Source organism: Anopheles moucheti (assembly GCF_943734755.1).
Source record: "Anopheles moucheti chromosome X unlocalized genomic scaffold, idAnoMoucSN_F20_07 X_unloc_4, whole genome shotgun sequence".
NCBI lineage: Eukaryota > Metazoa > Arthropoda > Insecta > Diptera > Culicidae > Anopheles > Anopheles moucheti.
The window spans coordinates 532,501-540,000 of NW_026453548.1; the positions used below are offsets into that span (position 1 = coordinate 532,501).

The window sequence follows — 7,500 nt, forward strand, 5'->3', positions numbered from 1 at the left end:
ATCAGCAGCAGTGGCCGCAGCTTTCGCAACGGCAGCAGCCGCAGCGGCAACAGCAGCAACGTCCGCAGCAACATCAGAGCGGACAGCGTTCGGCTGGGCAGCCCCAGCAACAACAGTGGCGTTTGCAGGGCCAGTTGCTGCGGAAGCAGAGTAAGCAGCAGCCAGCATACCAGCAGCAGCAGTGGACGAACATGCAACAACAGCAGGAGAAGCGGCGCCCGAGACGGAAACGTCCAGATGAAATCGTCGTTGTGCCTGCCCCAGGAGTGTCCTACAAGGATATGTACGTGAAGCTCCGGACCAGTCCGCGGATAGCTGATTTCCAGCGGCAAATTGGTGTTGGCAGAAGAACGCCAAAAGACCACCTTCTGCTGCCGTTGAGCCGCGACGTTGATAGTGCCGCGCTGAAGGACATCATTCAGGAGGTCATCGGGGAGAGTGGATCTGCATCCGTCAGGACCGAGATGGCTGAGGTCGTCCTGACCGGGATTGATAACATGGTCGACGAAGAAGCTATCAAAAAGGCGATCATGACCTCTCTGGGCAAGCAGTCGTCGGTAGCTACCGTGAACCTTTGGGAGCGTCGTGATATGACGAAGCGGGCCCGCGTGCGCCTCCCACGAGCAGAAGCCGATCTCGTCAAGGACCGACGGCTGGAGCTGGGCTACACGTATTGTGCGGTGCACGAAGCCCCAAAAGTGTCGGGTCAGCTGGCTCGGTGCTTCCGGTGTTTGGAGCGGGGGCACATCGCCGCAAGATGTACTGGGGACGACAGGTCTAAGTGTTGTATACGATGCGGCGACCACAACCACAAGGCGTCGGGTTGCACCAATGACATCAAGTGTATGCTGTGCGGCGGTGCCCATCGCATCGGTGCTGCAGCCTGTGGTGCACAGCCCTCAAACTAGATGGATGTGCTCCAGATTAACGTGAACCGCAGCAGGAGCGCACAAGATCTTGCGCTCAACACGATGAGGACGGAGCGGGCGGACGTCTGCTTAATGGTGGAGCTGCATAGTGTTCCCAGGAACAACGGGAACTGGGTGGCGGACAGGGACGGGAAGGTGGCCATCATTGCCAGCAGCGAGTCTTATCCGGTTCAGCAGGTGGTCTCCGTGACGCAGTCTGGGATCGCGGCTGCCCGGATCAACGGCGTCCTGTTCATTTGCTGCTATGTGTCGCCTTCAGCGGGTGTTCCAGAGTTCGAGGAGATCATGCAGCGCATCGAAGTGGTAGCGAGAGGTCACTCGCACGTCGTCATGGCAGGGGACCTTAACGCGTGGCATAGCGCTTGGGGTAGTGGCCGCACCAACGCAAAGGGCGAGATTGTGGTCCAGCTCGTCGACAGCTTGGGGCTGGAGGTGTTAAACACCGGCACCGCCCCAACCTTCCTGGGCAACGGAGTGGCTCGTCCGAGCGTGGTGGATGTTGCCTTCGCCAGTCGCAGCATCGCCGGAGCTAACACCTTTCCGGAGCATCGATGGAGAATAATGAGCCGGTACTCGTACAGCGACCACGTGTACATTCGGTTTGCTGTGGGGGAGTTTCTTCAGCGGCCAGCGGCAGATCGTCGTCGACAGGAGAGTCCTTCTACGCGAGAAAGCGGCACGAGATGGCGTACCCGTCAGTTTGACGCCCGGCTTTTCGACGTGGCGCTCGACGTAGCATCGTTCGCAGAGCGGGTTACAAGTGCGGGAAGCTTGGAGAGGGTCCTGACGGAAGCTTGCGACGGAACCATGGCGCGAGTGTTCCCTTCGCAAGGCCATTCGGGACGACCTGCTTATTGGTGGACGCCAGCGATCGAGGCCTTGTGTGAGGACTGCCGCCTCGCTAAGGATCGCTTCGATGCCGCAACCAACGAGGCAGAGCAGCTCGCCGCAGCCAGCGATCTCCTTCAGGTGCGGACCGCCCTGGAGACAGCTATCACCACCAGCAAGAGAACGCACTTCGACGAGATGCTGCAGGGGCTCGCGGATGACGAGACGGGACAGTGGTTCCGTAACGTGCTAAGCCGCCTCCGTGGAAGCTGGACAGCGAGGGAGCGCGACCCATCGGTTCTGGAGAGCGTCGTCTCCACTCTGTTCCCCCAGCATCCTCCAGTTGACTGGCCTTCGTCGTCAGGCCAAGTCCTGGAGAGAGGGGAAGAGGAACCAGTTCGGGCCGTCTCAACGCAGGAGCTGCTGGACATCGCGAGCTCACTGAACCCGCGGAAGGCCCCAGGTCTGGACGGTGTGCCGAATGCCGCTCTGACTGCCGCCATTCGGAAGCATCCGGAGGTCTTTCGTGACATGTTCCAGGAATGCTTGGACAGCGAGCGGTTTCCGGATGAATGGAAGAGACAAAAGCTGGCCCTTGTCCCCAAGCCGGGCAAGCCACCGGGACTCGCTTCTTCTGCGCGCCCGATCCTGCTGCTGAACAACCCGGGAAAGGTATATGAGCGGATGCTGCTGACGCGGATCAACGACGTCGTGGAGGACTTGGATTCGCCAAGGTTGGCGGAAAACCAGTTCGGGTTCCGGAAGGGCCGTTCGACTGTACAGGCGATCCAACTGGTGGTGAATGCGGGCCGTCGCGCGATGTCATTCGGACGGACTAACAACCGGGACAAGCGCTGCCTCCTGGTTGTTGCGCTGGACGTGCGCAACGCATTTAACACTGCCAGCTGGCAGTGCATCGCTGCTGCGCTCGAGGACAAGGGTGTGCCGAGGCAGATCCGCAACATCCTGAAGGACTATTTCACCGACAGGGAGCTCGTCTATGACACCGCAGACGGGCCCGTTACACGTCGAGTGACTGCAGGTGTTCCACAGGGGTCCATCCTGGGCCCGACACTGTGGAACATTATGTATGACGGCGTGTTACGGGTCGAGCTCCCCGAAGGGGCCAGCGTCATCGGCTTTGCGGACGATATTGCGGTCCTGGCACAGGGGTGCACACCAGAGGAGGCGGCATCTGTAGCTGAACAGGCGGTGGACGCGATCGCGGCCTGGATGGAGGACCATCACCTGCAGCTCGCTCCGGAGAAGACCGAGGGCGTGATGATCTCCAGCCTGCGGAGAGGTGAACTGAGGGTGCCGTTCCGCGTCGGAGACACCATCATCCACAGTAAGCAGTCGATCCGGTACCTGGGGGTCCAGATCCACGACCACCTTTCGTGGAAGCCACACGTGGAGCTGTCGACGGCCAAAGCCCTCCGCGTGGTAGGCGTGGTCACCTCAGTCATGAGAAACCACAGTGGACCCCAGGTGGCCAAGCGTCGGTTGTTGGCGGCGGTGGCGGAGTCGATCGTCCGGTATGCTGCCCCCGTGTGGTCTGAGGCGACGGATCTGCAGTGGTGCCGACGGAAGCTGGCCCAGGTGCAGAAGCCCCTGGCACGTGGCGTCACCAGCTCGTTCGTGTCGGTGGCATACGAGACCGGAGTCGTGCTAGCAGGCCTTGTGCCGTTCAGGCTGCTGGTGCGAGAGGACGCAAGGTGCCATCGGAGGCTCCTAGCTGCTCCGGGTGCCAGCCGCAAGGACATCCGGCTGGAGGAGCGGCAGAGGACTCTGCAGGAGTGGCAGAGAGCATGGGACGAGGCGGCCGCAGCATCAACGGCCAGTCGGTACGTGGTTTGGGCCCACCGAGTGATCCCGGACCTGCACCAGTGGATGGGAAGGCGGCATGGAGAGGTGGATTTCCACCTCTCGCAGGTGTTAACCGGGCACGGTTTCTTCCGGGAATACCTCCATGTCTGCGGTTTTGCCCCATCGGCGGAGTGCCCACGGTGCCCGGGGTCTGTCGAGTCGGTGGCCCACGTGCTGTTCCGGTGCGAGGTGTTCCAGGACATCCGAGTGGAGCTGCTGGGGTACGGCACCAGCGACCCAGTCAACGAGGACAACATGGGCATGAAGTTGCTGGAGAGCCCCGAGCGGTGGAACAACATCCAGGAAGCTGCTCGCAGAATCACGAAGGTGTTACAGCAGCTCTGGCGCGAGGATGAGCTGCAGCTCAACCTTTGTGCACATCTCGAATCGCAACCGGCGATAACATCAGCAGACGACGCTGGTGCACAGGATGGCGAGCAGGTGTCTGTCGACGGGGTGGCGGACCTCTTCCGAGTCAACCGAGGTCGAGCCAGCCGAAACAGAAGAGGTCGTCGAAGGGCTGAAGAACGGGCGGAAGTGCGCCTTGCATCCGCACTGGCAGCAGCTGAACGTGATCGTGAGAGGATCATTCTGATGGCGGCGGTGCAGGCGGAGGAAGCAGGAGAAGCGCCACCACCCATCCCCACACGAGGACGCGGACTGCCTCCTTCTCCGAGTACCTTGAGAGCGCGACACGAGCGAAGACTCTACCTACAGCGGGTCTATCGTCAACGAGCGAGGGAAGGGACTCTACCACCAGTCCCACGAGGTAGAAGTCGGCGGAGTCGGACAGCCCCTTCGGAGGCGGACATCATCCGGCGGCGTGTGAGAAGACGAGAGATGGAGCGGCTACGCCGAACATCACGAAGGGAGCCGTCCAACCAGGGGGTGCGTGAGGTGCTATCTGCAGACTCCCTGGCATCTATCACGGAATCTACTACTTCCGGCCGATAAGCGAGGGGAATTTCGGGGGTGGAAAGTAAATAGAGGAACGGCAATATCGAATGCGATGGGAGACCAATATGAATAATGGAATTAATAAAGGCGATGCCACGTGCGCTTAATACTCCTGGTCCCAAGCCCCGCTAGGGAACGGGTCCAGGAGGGGGAGATAAGGGATAGATTTAAGTTTATTTTAAGCTTTGTACAAATAAATCCCTTGAGTGTTTACAAAAAAAAAAAAAAAACGAAGTGGAGCTTGCGGCTTAATTTGACTCAACACGGGAAAATTTACCAGGTCCGAACTTATCGAGGTAAGACAGATTGAGAGCTCTTTCTCAAATTTAAGGGTAGTGGTGCATGGCCGTTCTTAGTTCGTGGAATGATTTGTCTGGTTAATTCCGATAACGAACGCGACTCAAACAAGCTAACTAGAACGCTGTCAGCAGTGCACCTCCGGGCGCACCTGACGTCAAGGCCGGCGGCCCCTTCACGGGCGGTCGTCGGCCACGTTTGCCCTGCTTAGCGGGACAACTTGTGTTTAGCAAGGTGAGAATGAGCGATAACAGGTCCGTGATGCCCTTAGATGTTCTGGGCTGCACGCGTGCTACAATGTGAGCAGCAGCGTGTTCTCGCCAATTGGCGCCCCCATTCCGAGAGGAACGGGAAATCACCCAAATGCTCATTTAGTTGGGATTGGGGACTGCAACGGTCCCCATGAACCTGGAATTTCTAGTAAGTGCTAGTCATTAGCTAGCGCTGATTACGTCCCTGCCCTTTGTACACACCGCCCGTCGCTACTACCGATGGATTATTTAGTGAGGTCTCTGGAGGCACACCTTCCGCGGTTCCTTCGTGAGCTGCAGCTGGCATGGCCGAAGTTGACCGAACTTGATGATTTAGAGGAAGTAAAAGTCGTAACAAGGTTTCCGTAGGTGAACCTGCGGAAGGATCATTACCGATCAATACATATATGTTGTTGTGTGAGTTGATTAGAGAGATAGAGAAACACGGTATCAGCAGAACAAACTGCTATGTTACCTTTTGGGGGCCGCGCACGCCAATTAGACCCGCGAGAGAGGTGTGTCTATACTACGATATTGAGCGTGCGCGACCGTAGGCCAGTGGCCTTCGTACCTGTGCGCACACTCCCAATGGCAGCCATCGAACGCGTAAAGTGTGTGACACATGGGCGAAGGTAAAGACCCACTAGAACATATTTAAACACTGGCCTCGAGCGAGAGAGAACCTAATCAAGAGAACGAAAGTTGTGCAAGATCGCGCCGATGCCGCCCACATCGCGCGTCGATCAATGGGAAGGAAGACCAATGGTCATCCTTGTCCACCCTGGACGGCTTCGAAGGAACCGAGAGGTGCACGGTTACGCTGTCCGGGGAACTTAAGTTGTGAGAGATGCACCTAGCGCATAACGAAAACATAGGAGACAGTTGAACATACCAAAACCCTAGGCAGGGGATCACTCGGCTCATGGATCGATGAAGACCGCAGCTAAATGCGCGTCAGAATGTGAACTGCAGGACACATGAACACCGACACGTTGAACGCATATGGCGCATCGGACGTTTAAACCCGACCGATGCACACATTCTTGAGTGCCTACCAATTCTTGTTACACACTATTCCATAACTACAGGACGCCCGCGTACCAGCGGCACGCCTGGGCGAGCAGCACGCCCGGGAGTGTGTCGCAGGCTTGAACACACGCGTTTGGCGCACTGTGCATCATGGCGTGCTCGGACCCCTTCCGCGGGGGACCTTGGGCGCTGAAATGGTAAGGCGGTACAGTTGGCCCAGTGGGTGCGTGTCGTGTCGCACGGTTCGAACTTCGGCTATAAGACAACCTGGGAGCACCGGAAGCCCTTGAACACCTGGCTTGCCGTCTGTTGCCGGGACCCGCCGTCTGGCCGAGTCGTGTAACGCGTGCGGTACGCCCACCCGCTGGATACAAGCGAACAAGTGCGTGCTACTATTTACCATTCGGGAAAAATCCAACGTAGGCCTCAAGTGATGTGTGAGAACCCCCAGAATTTAAGCATATTAATAAGGGGAGGACAAGAAACCAACAGGGATTCCCTGAGTAGCTGCGAGCGAAACGGGATAAGCTCAGCACGTAGGGACGGCGCGTACCTCGCGTCTGTCCGATTCCGTGTACTGGACCGGTCCGTTATCTACCACTTACGGTGCAAACAGTTCAAGTTCAACTTGAAGGTGGCCCATTTTCCCACAGAGGGTGATAGGCCCGTCGAACGGCACGAAAAGTGAGGTGGTAGACGGTCGGCTCCATGGAGTCGTGTTGCTTGATAGTGCAGCACTAAGTGGGAGGTAAACTCCTTCTAAAGCTAAATACCGCCATGAGACCGATAGAAAACAAGTACCGTGAGGGAAAGTTGAAAAGCACTCTGAATAGAGAGTCAAATAGTACGTGAAACTGCCTAGGGGACGCAAACCTGTTGAGCTCAATGATCCGGGCGGCGATATTCAGCGGTGGTTGGCCCTCGCCGGGTCGGCTGCCGTGCACTTATCGGTCCGCAGTAACGGACATCGCGATCCATTACAAGTGTGAGTTTATTGTTCCGGCAACGGCCCCTGGCTCGTGGTTGGCGGCTCTTTAGTACGGGTGGCTCGGCGGCCTCCCCGAGCGAGAGTCTCCGCGCCTTTCACACCGAGAGGCGCAGGGCCCGACCGAGCATTTGGTGCGCCGCTGGAAGCGTGATGGATTGGTTAGAGCGGGGTCGAGAGGGCAGGTTCTCAAGCCGGAGACCTTCGAAGCACTCACCCCCGATCTGTGATGACGCATTATGCATTGAGATACCCTCGGGACCCGTCTTGAAACACGGACCAAGAAGTCTATCTTGCGCGCAAGCCAATGGGTATTGGCGGTCCTACCCCGGGCCGCTGGACACTGGAAACCCACAGG

At 58.2% G+C, this 7,500-nt stretch overlaps 1 non-coding gene and 1 pseudogene across 1 annotated transcript; both read left to right on the top strand.

Annotated features, from left to right (window-relative positions):
• Positions 1–6,023: 6,023 nt before the first annotated feature.
• Positions 6,024–6,181, top strand: LOC128308492 (5.8S ribosomal RNA). The gene has a single exon (XR_008288327.1). It is a non-coding gene; the product is annotated as a 5.8S ribosomal RNA (ribosomal RNA).
• A 419-nt stretch (positions 6,182–6,600) lies between these two features.
• Positions 6,601–7,500, top strand: part of LOC128308482 (uncharacterized) — a 3,513-nt pseudogene continuing 2,613 nt past the window's right edge.